The sequence below is a fragment of the Oryx dammah genome, unplaced genomic scaffold (assembly GCF_014754425.2).
Source record: "Oryx dammah isolate SB20612 unplaced genomic scaffold, SCBI_Odam_1.1 HiC_scaffold_29, whole genome shotgun sequence".
NCBI lineage: Eukaryota > Metazoa > Chordata > Mammalia > Artiodactyla > Bovidae > Oryx > Oryx dammah.
This window is the reverse complement of record NW_024070213.1, coordinates 85,601,794-85,616,406: the sequence shown is the minus strand read 5'-3', so window position 1 is coordinate 85,616,406 and position 14,613 is coordinate 85,601,794. Positions and strand designations below refer to the sequence as shown.

The 14,613-nt window shown below is 35.9% G+C and overlaps 1 pseudogene; it reads left to right on the top strand.

The window, feature by feature from the left end:
* Positions 1-8,206: 8,206 nt before the first annotated feature.
* On the top strand, positions 8,207-9,124 carry LOC120858148 (annotated as a pseudogene).
* Positions 9,125-14,613: the final 5,489 nt, after the last annotated feature.

The following is a 14,613-nucleotide window of genomic DNA, read 5'->3' as shown; positions in this document are numbered from 1 at the left end:
TAGGAATTGCATTGAATCTGTAGATTGGGTATTATTGACATCTTAATAATCCTGTCTTCCAATCTCTGAACAGGGAATCTTTCCACTTATTTGGATCTTCTTTAACTTCTTTCAGCAATGTTTTGTGTTTTCAGTGTTCAACCCTTTCACTTCCTTAAGTTTATGGCTAGGTGTTTTATTCTTTTGGATCCTTTTGTAAACAAAAAAAAAAAAGAAAAATTCCCAATTTCTTTTTCAGATTGTTCATTTGTGGCTTATTGAAACACAACTAATTTTTCTGTTTGATTTTATGCCCTGAAACATTGTTGAAAGTTTTTATTAGCTCCAGTAATTTTCATGTATTCTTTGTGATTTTCTATATATAAATTCATATCTTTGCAGTTTTATTTATAATAACCAAGATATGGAAGAAACCTGTGACTGTTTATAGGTGAATGGATAAAGAATATGTTGCACATATATAAATATGTACACACACACATATACATACAGTGGAATACTATTCAGCCATTAAAAGGATGAAATCTTGCCATTTGCAACAATGTGTATGAATCTGGAGACTATTATGCTAAATTCAATAAGTCATATAAAGACAAATATTTTATAATTTAATTTATGTGGAATCTATAAAACAAAGCAAATGAACAAACATAACAAAACATAATCATAGATACAGAAAACAAAAAGGTACTTGCCAGAGGGGAGGGGAGTGGGGATAAGTGAAATAGCTGAGGAATATTAAGAAGTACAAACTGGAGCCTATTATACAGAGTGAAGTAAGCCAGAAAGAAAAACACCAATACAGTATACTAACGCATATCTATGGAATTTAGAAAGATGGTAACGATAACCCCGTATGCAAGACAGCAAAAGAGACACAGATGTATAGAACAGTCTTTTGGACTCTGTGGGAGAGGTAGAGGGTGGGATGATTTGGGGGAATGGCATTGAAACGTATAATATCATATATGAAACAAATCGCCAGTCCAGGTTTGATGCATGATACTGGGTGCTGGGGGCTGGTGCACTGGGACGACCCAAAGGGATGGTATGGGGAGGGAGGAAGGAGGGGGGTTCAGGATGGGGAACACATGTATACCTGTGGCGGATTCATGTTGATGTATGGCAAAACCAATACAATATTGTAAAGTAATTAGCCTCCAATTAAAATAAATAAATTTATATTTAAAAAACTTCTAGTTAAAAATAATTGAATCAAAAATGTAATATGATATTGCTTATATATGAAATCTAAGAAAAAAGGTACAAATGAACTTATTTACAAGGCAGAAATAAGAGTTACAATAGGGAGGCTCCTCCCCTCTGGCAGTCACTTTTTAACAAAAGGTGTATCTATGATTCTGTTTTGTTATGCTTTTTCGCTTGCTTTGTTTTATAGATTCCACATAAATTAAATCATAAAATATTTGTCTTTATCTGACTTACTGAATTTTGCCTAATACTCTCTAGATCCATCCATGTTGTTACAAATAGCAAGATTTCATCCTTTTTAATTGCTGAATAGTATTCCTCTGTGTGTGTGTGTGTGTGTGTGTGTGTAGAAAGCAAACTTATACTTACCAGAGGGTAAGTGGGGGATGAAATGGGAGATTGGGATTGACATATACACACACTATATATATATAAAATAGATAATAAGGATCTACTGTATATATAGCACAGGGATCTCTATCCAATACACTGTAATGACCTACAGGGGGGGAAAAAGTGAATGTATATATATAATGTATCACTGAGTCATTTTGCTGTATACCTGAAACTAACACAACAGATTGACAATACTCCAATAAAATTTTTTTAATATAATAAAATTGGGAAGTCAACAAAAAATAAATAAATGAATGAGTCATAGGAATTAAATGTACAGCACTGAGGATATTGTCAGTAACAATATAATCACTTTGCATGGTGATGTAGGGTATCTAGATTTGTTGTGATCATTTTGGTAATGTGGGGTATCGGGAGTTGGATGAAGGTATAAGCTTCTAGATATAGGATCAATAGAGACTAGAGATATAATGTACAACAAGATTAATATAATTGACTTATATGGTATAGTTGAAACTTTTGACAAGTTTGAAGAACAGTAGACAAAGGACAGGATCATCAAAAGGAAAACTATTTTTCTCTTTTAACTTTGGTATGTATATGAAATAATAGATGCTAACTAAACTTATTATTGGTATCGTTTCATGATGTATGTAAGTCAAATTATTATACCCTAAACTTATACAGTGCTTGTCAATTATATCTCAATAAAACTAGAAGAAAAAGTTCTGGTTAGAGAATTTAGGCCATAAAATGATGTAAAAGGCATCCAAATTAGAAAGGAAAGGAAGAATGATTTATTACAAATGACATGATTTTATATATAGAGTATTGAATCATCCTTGCATTCCTGGGATAAATCCCACTTGACCATGGTGTATGGTCCTTTTAATGTATTGTTGAATTCAGTTTGCTATTATTTTGTTGAGGATTTTTCCATTTATGTCCATCAGTGACATTTACCTGTAATTTTCTTTTTTTTTTTAATCAGGGTTTGCTAATCTAGAATAGGTTCAAAAGTATTCTTTCCTCGTCACCTGTTTTGTTTGTTTCATTTTTTAATAGTTTGTAGAGAATAGGCATTAACTCTTCTTTAAATATTTGGTAGAATTCACCAGAATTCAAAGCTAATTGGTTCTGGACTTTCATTTGTGTGAATTTTTTTTCTGATTCAATTTCACTACAAGTAATTGGTCTGTTAATATTTTTAATTTCTTCATGATTCAGTACTGGCAGAATGTATGTTTCTAGGAATTTACTTATTGCTTTCTAGGTTGATTTGCATTGTTGTATTAATTTTAGGTGTACAGCAAAGTGAATCAGTTATACATATACACATATTCATGCTTTTTAGATTCTTTTCCCATATATGTCATTATAGAATATTGAGTAGAGCTCCCTGTGCTATACAGTGGGCCCTTATTAGTTATCTATTTTATGTATAGTGTATATTCATCCTCATCTCCCAATTCATCCTCCCACCCCTTAAACCCTGGTAACTATAAGTTTGTTTTCTACATCTGATTTTCTATTTTGTAAATAAATTCATTTGTATGCTTTTAAAAAAAGAAATCCACATATAAATGCCATCATATTACATTTGTCTTTGTCTACTGTTCTTCACTTAATATGACAATCTCTGGGTCCATCTATGTTGATGAAAATGGCCTTATTTTATTCTTTTATGGCTGAGTAATATTTAATTGTATATGTGTACTACATCTTCTTTATTCATTCCTCTGCTGATGGATATTTAGGTTGCTTCTATGTCCTGGCTATTGTAAATAATGCTGCAATGAACATTGTGGTACATATATCTTTTTGAATGATGGTTTTCTCCAGGTATTTATGCCCAGGAGTAGGATTGTTGGATTATATGATAGCTCTATTTTTAGTTTTTTTTTTTTTTTTTAAGAAATTTCCATGCTGTTTTCCATAGTTGCTGTACCTGTTCACATTTCCACCAAGTGTAGAAGAGTTTCTTTTCTCCATACCCTGTCCAACACATATTTTTTGTATAGATTTTTTGATGATAGCCATTGTGATTAGTGTGAGGTGACATCTCAATTGTAGTCTGATTTGCATTTCTTTAATGATTAGTGATATTGAGGATATTTTCATGTGCTTTTTAACTGTCTATATTTCTTTTTTGGAAAAATGTCTATTTAGATCTTTTGTCCATTTTTGATTGGATTGATTTTCTGACACGAGCTGCATGAGATGTTTATTTATTTTGGAAATTAAACTCTTGTTGCAGATATTTCTTCATTTGCAAATATTTTCTCCTATTCTGGGGTTGTTTTCTGTTTTGTTTATGGCTTTCTTTGCTGTGCAGAAGCCTTTAATTTTAATTAGGTTTCATTTGTTTATTTTTGCTTTTATTTTCATTACTCTATGAGGTGATATTACCATGATTTATATCAAAGAGTGTTCTGCCTCTGTTTTACTCTAAGAATTTTATAGTGTCTGGCCTTTCATTTAGGTCTGATCCATTTTGAGTTTATTTTTGTGTATAGTATTGGAGAATGTTCTAATTTCATTCTTTTACATGCCTGAATTTCCTGGATTGTTGAGGAGGCTGTCCTTTCTCCATTATCTATTCTTGCCATTGGTGATTTTGATAGGTAATTTGATAGGGATTGTACTGAATCTGTAGATTTATTTTGACAATATTGATTCTTCTAATCCAAGAACATGACATATTTTTTCCATCTGTTTGAATTATCTTCAGTTTCTTTTATGAGCATCTTACAGTTTTCAGAGTATAGGTCTTTTGTCTCCTTAGGTAGATTTATTCCTAGGTATTTTTCATTGTTGATGCAGTGGTAAATGGGACTTAATTTCTCTTTCTGATGTATTTTGTTTTTAGTATATAGGAATGCAAGTGATTTCTGTGCATTAATTTTGTATCCTGCAACTTTACTGCATTCATTGATGAGATCTTACAGTTTTCTGGTAACATTTTTGGGATTTTCTGAGAGGCTTCCCAGGGTGGTGCAATGGTAAAGAATCTGCCTGCCTATGCGGGAGATGCAAGAAACGCGTCTGAATTGGGAAGATTTCCTGGAGTAGGAAATGGAAACCTACTCCAGTATTCTTGCCTGAAAAAATTCCATAGACAGAGGAGCCTGATGGGTCCATGGGGTTGCAAAGAGTCGGACACAACTGAGCAACTGAGTACCACCATGTCATCTGCAAACTGTGACAGTTTTACTTCTTCTTTTCCAGTTGGGTATCTTTTATTTCTTTTTCCTCTCTGATTGTCGTGGCTAGGACACTTCCAGTACTATAAGTGCCATTAATGGATGTACTTGCCTTTTTTCCTGAATTCTATGCTTTCTGGACCTAAATGTCTGCTTTCTTTCCCAGGTTAGGAACATTTTCAGTTATTATCATTTCAAAATAACTTCTCTGCCCCTTTGTCTCTCTGTTCTTCTGGAATCCTTATGATGTGAATGTAGGTATGCTTGATGTCTCCTAAACTGTAATTTTAAAATTCATCTCTCTTTTTTCTCTTCTTCCTACATGATTTCTACTACTCTGTCTTATATAGTTTGCTTGTTCATTTCTCTCTTTCATCTAAACTACTGTTGATTCTTTCTAGTGTGTTTTATTTTAGTTATTATATTCTTTGGCTCTGTTTGGTTCCTCTTTATATTTTCCAACTCTGTTAAACTTCTCACTGTGGTTATTCATTCTTCTCCCAAGTTTGTTCAGCATGTTTATGATTAAGCCCCCTATTTAAGAATAAGTTCCATTCCAAGCATGTGTTAATAAGTCCAACAAAGTTAGCCTAGGTATCCAACTAACACAATTGGCTATATAGTACTATACTATAATAGGTTTATAATATTTTTGCACAAATAATACATAAAAATTAACACAAAAAATAAAATATTTGTAATCTAATAGTACAGTACCTTGCAAAGTACCATAGTACCTTTCTCCAAAGAAGACATCAGATGGCCGATAAATGCATGAAAAGATGTTAAATATCACTAGTTATTAAAAAAATGCAAATCAAAACTACAATGAGATGTCATCTCACACCAGTCAAAATGGCCATCATCAAAAAATTTACAAACAATAAATGCTGGAGAGATTGTGGAGAAAAGGGAACCCTCCTACATTGTTGGTGGGAATATAAATTGATACAGCCACTATATAGATTCTTTAAGAAACTAAAAATAGAACTACCATATGATCCAGTGATCCCACTCTTTGGCGTATATCCAGAGAAAAATACGGTTTGAAAGGATACCTACACCCTGATGTTCATTGCAGGGCTGTTTCCAATAGCTGAGACTTGGAAGCAACCTAAATGTCCATTGACAGATGAAGGGATAAAGAAAATGTGGTTTGTATATACAGTGGAATATTACTCAGCCTAAAAGGGGATTAAATAATGCCATTTTCAGCAACTTGGATGGACCTAGAGATTATCATAATCCTTGAGGTAAGTCAAACAAAGAAACACAAATATGTGATATCACTTACAAGCAGAATCTATAAAACAAAAAAAATGATGCAAGTGAACTTGTTTACAAAACAGGAACAGACTCTCAGACTTAGAGAACAAGCTTATAGTTACCAGGGGGGAAGGGTTGAGGGGAGGGATACATTGGGAGTTTGGGATTGACATGTACCCACTGTTATATTTTGGCAAAACCAATACAATATTGTAAAGTAAAAACAAAACAAAACAAAAAAAAGATGATGAACAAGGACCTACTGTACAGCACTGAGAATGTTGCTCAATGTTGTGTAATAATCTAGATGGGAAAATTATTTGAAAAAGAATAGATAGTTGTATATGTATAACTGAATCACCTTAAGAGACAGCTGTTCCCCCAAGTTTATTACAACATTATTCACAATAGCCAAGATTTTGCAGCAAACTTAGTGTCTATTGATGGGCAAATAATTAAAGAAATATATAATGGACTATTACTCAGTCATCAAAAAGAAGAAATCCTGTCATATTTGACATAGTTGGACTTAGAAGGCAGTACGTCAAATGAAATGAATCAGAGGGAGAAAGACCCTGAATGATCTCACTTATATGTGGAATCATAAAAGCTTAACTCATAGAAATAGAAAATAGATGGTACTTAGCAGAGGCTTAAGGGTTGGGGAAATGGGTTGATTTTGATCAAAGGATACAAACTCATAGTTATAAGATAAGTAAATTCAAAGGATTTAATGTACAGCATGGTGGTTATAATTAACAACACTGTATTGTGTACTTGAATGTTAAGATAGTAGGTATTAAGTTTTATCACCACACACAAAGAAAATGTGATTTCATGAGGGAATCTGTTAACTGATGTTATTGTGGTAATCACTTTGCAACATATGTGTGTGTATATATACATATACACACACACTTATATGTGTGTGTATGAAATAAACATGTTGTACACCTTAAAGTTACATATATTCTGTCAAATACATCTCAGTAAAGCTGAGGATGAGGGGAATTTTGTCCAGTAAGTCTAAAGTCTTAGTGCCTCAGGGACAGTTTCTGTCCATTTAAGTTTTCTTTTATGGCCCATAATTTCATATTTCTTTTGTGTGCATCATGATTTTTTGTTGAAAACTGGACATTTTAATATTGTAATGTTATAACCCTGAAAATTAGATTTTTACTCTTTTCTATTTTTTATATCTGAAGGTTGTAGTCAACTATTGTTCAATAAATTTTCCAATTTATTTTTGCAAAAGCAGTTCAGTGTTGTGTGTGCTCAATGAAGTATCTTTCCCTCTAGCTTGTGTTTAACTAGTACTTTGCCAGAGATTTTTTTGAATGCTAAAAGGTAAAAATTTTAAAACACCACCCTCCTCTAGTCTTTGCAGATTCACTCCATGCTGAAGCACTCATTTAGTATTTTCCCAGATAGACTGTTAATAATTCTTAGACTTCTCTCCCACTTGCAGTGAAACTAGGGATCAGCCAGAGGTGAAAGCGTAAGATCGACTCTGGTCTTCTCTGAGTGTGAGTGCTACTGGACATACATATGGCTTTTAAAATTCCCTAGCATACACAGCCAGTTTTGAATGCTCTAATTTAATTTCCCAAAGAAACTCTCTTTCTAGATTTTCTTCTCAGTCTGTTGATGGTCTGTTGTATGTTTTAATTATAATCTTTTGCCCCAGGCAGCTACAGATTTCTTATTACCCTTACAACGTGTTCAAGCAATATGGGCCATGTTTGAACCCTGTGTGATTTGATGTGAAACAGAGACAGAGCACCTTGAATAGGTCCTTCAGGTAGTTCTCAGACAAGTTAAAATGCACTGATTTGTGAGTGAGTTATGGCTCCCTCCAGACCTCAGACCATGGTTCCACTCTAGGCCATCTTCAGGCTGGCCACTGGACCTAGGATGGGGTTAGGCAAGGGTAAATAAAAATGTCACAAAGCTTTCCTCCTATTTTTAAGTTGCCCTTTTCTTGGTTCAGTGTTTACTTGGTTGCTGTGCACCTTTGGTTGTTTCCCAGAGTACCAAAAAAGTTAGTCCTGACAGCTTCTGCTTGGTTTTGTTATTTCTGTAGAATAAGAGCTTGGCACTCCATGCTCTGTTGTTTTGCTGAAAGCATCCCCTGTTCCTTTTTTTATTTCTAGACTAGATTTCTCTAAATGGCCTTGGGGAACCACAGCACTATCACTGAGTTCATTCTCCTTGGACTGTCTGCAGACCCCCATGTGCAGGCATTATCCTTTGTGCTCTTCCTAGCAATTTGCCTCCTGACTGTGCTGGAGAAACTGACAATGATGCTGGTGGTCAGAACCGATTCTCACCTCCACACTCCCATGTACTTCCAGAGTCACCTTTCTTTCCTGGATTTTTGCTTCTCTTCTGCCACAGTACCCAAGATGCTGGAAATTCTCCTGTCTCAGAAGAAAACAGTCTCTGTGGAGGCCTGTCTAGCTCAAGTCTTCTTTGTGTTTGACTTGGAGGGCACTGAAGCCTGTCTGCTCTCAGTTATGGCCTATGCTGCCATCTGCCACCCTCTGCTCTAGGGCCTGAAGATGAGCAACCAGCTCTGTAAAGGTCTGGTGTTAGGTTCCTGGAGCCTGGGTTTTCTGGACGCATTCATCAACATCCTTCTAGCTATGGATTTGGACTTCTGTAGGGATCAGTTTATCCCCCACTACAGCTGTGAGCTGCCCTCTCTCTTTCCCCTTTCCTGCTGTGATGTCTCCACCAGTTTCACTATTCTGCTCTGCTCTAGTCTCCTGCATGGGCTAGGAACCTGTTTCCTAAGCATACTATCTTACATGCTCATTGTTTATACCATCCTAAGTATCAACTCCTCTTCATAGAGAAGCAAGGCCTTCTCCACCTGCTCTTCCCACCTCACTGCAGTGCTGCTATTTTATTGTTCGGTTTTCCTTCGCTATATAGTGCCAACCTTGGGCTCTCCACAGGAGTTGATCTTCTCTGTACAATACAGTGTGATCACTCCCTTAATGAATCCCCTTATCTATAGCCTGAGGAACAGTGAGGTGAAAGCAGCTATGAAAAGGACCTTTAGAAAATATCTCCATTGCTAGTGACCAAAGACAGAAGGTGATGAAGAGTTATCTTACTATAGCAGGATATCTTGTTAGTTAACAATAAAGAAATTTCCTGATTATTTCAATATTGGACCTGAGAAAAGCATCTTAAAATTCATAAAGGTATTTGGAGTACAGCCCATAGGCTCATACTAATCTTAGGACCTGGCTTCACCCACCAGTGGGTGAGCGACAGCATGAAGTCTTCTTGACCCTGACCTCACCCACCAGTAAACCAGCACTAGTCCCACCCGGGATTAGTGGGATTAACAGTCACCCACTTCATGACTGGTCCTCCTACCAACCAAACCAACTCAACACTGGAGGAGTAACCAAAATTACTCCGGGGGAAGTGATTAAATCACTCCCGGGGGAGCAACAGAGAGTGCTCCCGGGGGAGCTTTTGCTCCGGAGAACTTACCTTTGAATAGCCTGTTCTGGGCGCCACTTGCCAGGGTCCAGCCCCCGTGGATCCAGGGTGATTCAAAGGTGGGGACGGAGTCGGCGTCCTTGGAAAAATACATATTTAATTACAGATATATAGAGAGATTAAAAATGGATAGTGTAGTAGGAAAATTAGTGGAAAAAAAGAGGCTAAATAACTTGGTTTACGTGAAATAGCGTCCATGCTCCAGATGGGAATTCAGCCAGAAAAACGGGGAGCAAAAAATAAACAACATGGGGAAATCAGTCTTTCCAGAAACTGATCTGATTTCTTTATTTTTCAGGTTTGTTTATATACCTTTTGTTATACATAGGGATAAATACAGAGTCACGTGGGGGTCAGCAGACCTGACCCTTGTCACAATCAGGTGCTTCATATAAAATTATACAAAGGTCTTATGGGTTTTTACATCATCTTCTGGCCATGAGGTCTGCTGACATTTTATGGCCCTTTCTGATACCGGTCAGTTAACCAGAAAACTTATTTTTCCAGGGGTGATTTTTTTCTTAAATTAGACGCCACCCTCCAAATAAAGTTGCATTCCTATAGGGTGAGGTTGTAGTGAGTTACAATAAAAAAAGGAATTTACTTAACCTAAGGTTTAACATGATTAGTCTTAAAGGTTAATACTTATTTCTCCTATATGCTAGTTATATTCATTATAAGGGCAGGGAATATGGAGATTTAGCAGCAAACATCAGCCCAACAAATAAAAACCCTTCACCAATGTTTCCCTTAAGATCTATTTAGTCTTAAGATAGTGATAAAGTTACATTTTTGCATAGCAAGGACACAGTGAAGATAGTGATAAAGTTACATTTTTGCATAGCAAGGACACAGTGATTTATAACAAAGTACAGTGGTCTATAATAAAAGAGAAAATTCATTAACTCAAAGTCTAGTATTGCTAACATCAAAAACTACTATATTTCCTTTTCTATATTCTAAATACATTGATTAATATATTCCCAGGTGCCTAAGGATATGGAAGCCTGATGGCAATCATTGATTCATCAATGAAAAAAGCCCTATGCTAATACTCCAAACTCTCTGTGCTGTTTATGGTTGAGAGGTTGTCACACAAGCTAGTCTGTCAGCAGAGAGGTTTGATCTGAGACACCCTTGTCACACCCAGGGCAGGGAATTAGCAGTAATTATTGGCACGACAAATGAAAAAAACCCTTCACCAATATAATTCCTAATCAACCCACTAATACTATACTAATGATCTTCTAACTTCTCAAAAGAGTCTGTATTTAGAAAGTTTTCTTTAAAAAAAAAAATTTTATTTTTACTTTATTTTACTTTACAATACTGTATTGGTTTTGCCATACATTGACATGAATCCACCATGGGTGTATACAAGCTCCCAGTCCTGAATCCCCCTCCCACCTCCCACCCCATATTATCTCTCTGGATCATCCCCATGCACCAGCCCCAAGCATCCTGTATCCTGTATCGAACATAGACTGGCACTTCGTTTCCTACATGAAAATATACATGTTTCAAAGCCATTCTCCCAAATCATCCCACCCTCTTCCTCTCCCTCAGAGTCCAAAAGTCCGTTCTATACCTTTGTGTCTCTTTTGCTGTCTTGCATAAAGGGTCATCATTACCATCTTTCTAAATTCCGTATGTATGTGTCAGTATACTGTATTGGTGTTTTTCTTTCTGGCTTACTTCACTCTGTATAATCGGCTCCAGTTTCATCCATCTCATTAGAACTGATTCAAATGTATTCTTGTTAATAAAACATCCCGTGCCTCTCACAGTTGAGAGGCTGTAAACAATCACATGCAGCCGGACGAGCCTGATCAGGCAGGCCAGAAAACCTTCAGAGTTTGTAAGTTGAAACACTCTTGTTACGCCCAGGAATTTTTATTAACTGGAGCTGCAAGTTAACTCCTTCTCTGAGAAAAATGGTTATGGGGGAGAGCTCCCCATAAAGTACTCTGGTTTTGGGGGTAGATGGTTGGGAACAGGGGGTTTCCTGAGGCTCACGGGCGGAGTTCCTCACGCTGGCCCCCGGCAAGTAAAGTCTGCTCTTCCCACCTCACTGCAGACCAGACCTCCCACATAGTCAGCCTGCCACAACAGAAGGACCCATTCAGCACTCATAGCAGGGAACCGTAAGGTATATAGCTTGGATGAGGAGAGGGTAGCGCGCTACTGCACGCATAGGACATCTCCTACAAAAGGCCGCTTTTCCAGAGTTTGGAAATGCAACCAAAATACCAGATACACAAAAATACAAATGGCAACTTAGGCAAAATGAAGTGACAGTTTCAAATGAAGAAAAAAGATAAAACCCCAGGAAAAAGACTAAATGAAATAAGGATAGGCAATTTACCCAAGAAAGGATTCAGGATAGTGATCATAAAGATGATCAAAGAGCTTGGGAGAAGAATGGATGCTCAGAGTGATAAGTTTGATGTTTTTGACAAAGAATTAGAAAATATAAAGAAAAACCAGAGATGAAGAGTCCAATAACTGAAAAAGAAAGCATCCAATAACTGAAATGAGAAATACACAAGAAAGAACCAACGGTAGGCTGAGTGATACAGAGAAATGGATCAATGAGTAGTAAGACAGAATAGTGGAAATCAATGATACTGTCAGAAAAGAATGAAAAGAAATGGGGACTGTTTAAGAGACCTCTGATACAATATCAAGTATATTATTATTCACATCAAATGAGTCCCAGAATGTGAAGACAGAAAGAAATGGGCTGAGAACATATTTGAAGACATAATAGCTAAGAACGTCCCTAACTTGGAAAGGAAACAACCAAATCCAAGAAGCCCAATGTGTCCTATGCAGGAATAAACCAAAGAAGGAAACCCCAAGACACATAGTATTAAAATGACAAAAGTAAAGATACAGAGAGAATATTAAAAGCAGGAAGAGGATAGCAACAAATAATACACAAGGGAATCCACATGAGGCTATCAGCTGAATTTTGAGCAGAAATTCTACAGACCAGAAGGGAGTGGAATGATTTATTTAAAGTGATGAAAGGGAAAAATGTATAACTAAGAATGCTTTACACAGTAAGGCCCTCATTCAGATTTGATGGAGAGATCTAAAGCTTTACTGAATAGCAAAGCTAAAACAGTACAGTTCCACCAAACTAGGCTTACAAATAATGATAAAGGTGAAAATAAAAAGGCCAAACTTAAAAATATGAAAATTAGGAAATGGGAAAGCTCTTAGGTAAAGGCAAACATATAGTAAAGGTAAAGGTCATTGGTAAAGGCAAGCATATATTAAAGATAGGAAATCATTTCATACATAAAACTAGTAGGAAGGTTAAAAACATTTTTTAAATTTTTTAAAAGTAGTAGAATCATCTATATCCAGAATAACCAGTTAATGGATACACTAAATATAAAATATGATATCAAAATAGTAATGATGAGGGTAAGAGAGTATACACACAGGGTTTTTAATGCATTTGAAAGTAAGAGATCAACAACTTAAAAAATATATATGTGTGTGTGTATGTATACACTTACCCCTCATGGTAACCACAAATCAAAAAGCTATACTAGATTCATACACACAAAAGAAAACAGAATCAAATACAGTCACCAAATCATAAGAGCAAAAAAAAAACAGAACGAAACAGACCCACAAAACAACCTCCAAACAATAAAAAAAAAATAGCAATAAGAATATGCATACCTATAATTACATTATTTTTAATATAAATTTATTTATTTTAACTGGAGGCTAATTACATAACCATATTGTATTGGTTTTGCCATACATTGACATGAATCTGCCACGGGTGTACATATGTTCCCCATCCTAAACCTCCCACATCCTTCCCCATCCCATCCTTCTGGGTCATCCCAGTACACCAGCCCCAAGCACCCTGTATCATGCATTGAACCTGGACTGATGATTCATTTCACATATGATAATATATATGTTTCAATGCCATTCTTCCAAATCATCCCACCCTCTCCCTCTCCCACAGAGTCCAAAAGTCCATTCTATACATCTGTGTCTCTTTTGCTGTCTCACATACAGGGTTATCATTACCATCTTTCTAAATTCCATATATATGTGTTAGTATACCGTATTGGTATTTTTCTTTCTGGCTTACTTCACTCTGTATAATAGGCTCCAGTTTCATCCACCTCATTAGAACTGATTCAAATGTAATCTTTTTAATGACTGAGTAATATTCCATTGTGTATATGTACCACAGCTTTCTTATCCATTCGTCTGCTGACGGACATCTAGGTTGCTTCCATCTCTTGGCTATTATAAATAGTGCGGTGATGAACATTGGGGTACATGTATCTCTTTCAATTCTGGTTTCCGTGGTGTGTATGCCCAGCAGTGGGATTGCTGGGTCATAATGCAGTTCTATTTCCAGTTTTTAAAGGAATCTCCACACTGTTCTTCATAGTGGCTGTACTAGTTTGCATTTCCACCAACAGTGTAAGAGGGTTCCATTTTCTCTACACCCTCTCCAGCATTTATTGCTTGTAGACTTTTGGATAGCAGCCATTCTGACTGGCATGAAATGGTACCTCATTGTGGTTTTGATTTGCATTTCTCTGATAATGAGTGATGTTGATCATCTTTTCATGTGTTTGTTAGCCATCTGTAGTGATGAACATAGATGCAAAAATCCTTAACAAAATTCTAGCTAAGAGAATCCATCAACATATTAAAAAGATCATACATCATGACCAAGTGGGCTTTATCCCAGGGATGCAAGGATTCTTCAATATAATTACTTTAAATACAATAAATACTCCAGTCAAAAGACAGAGTGGTTTAATGGATACAAAAATAAGACATGTATATATGCCACCTACAAGAGACTCACTTCATATCTAAAGACTAAGAAAGACTGAAAGTGAGGGAATAGAAAAATGTATTCCATGCAAATGGAAATCAAAAGAAAGCCAAAGTAGCAATACATGTATCAGACAAAATATACTTTAAAATAAAGACTGTTACATGAGACAATGAAGGACTCTACATAATGAACAAGGGATAAATATAAGATATAACAAATGTA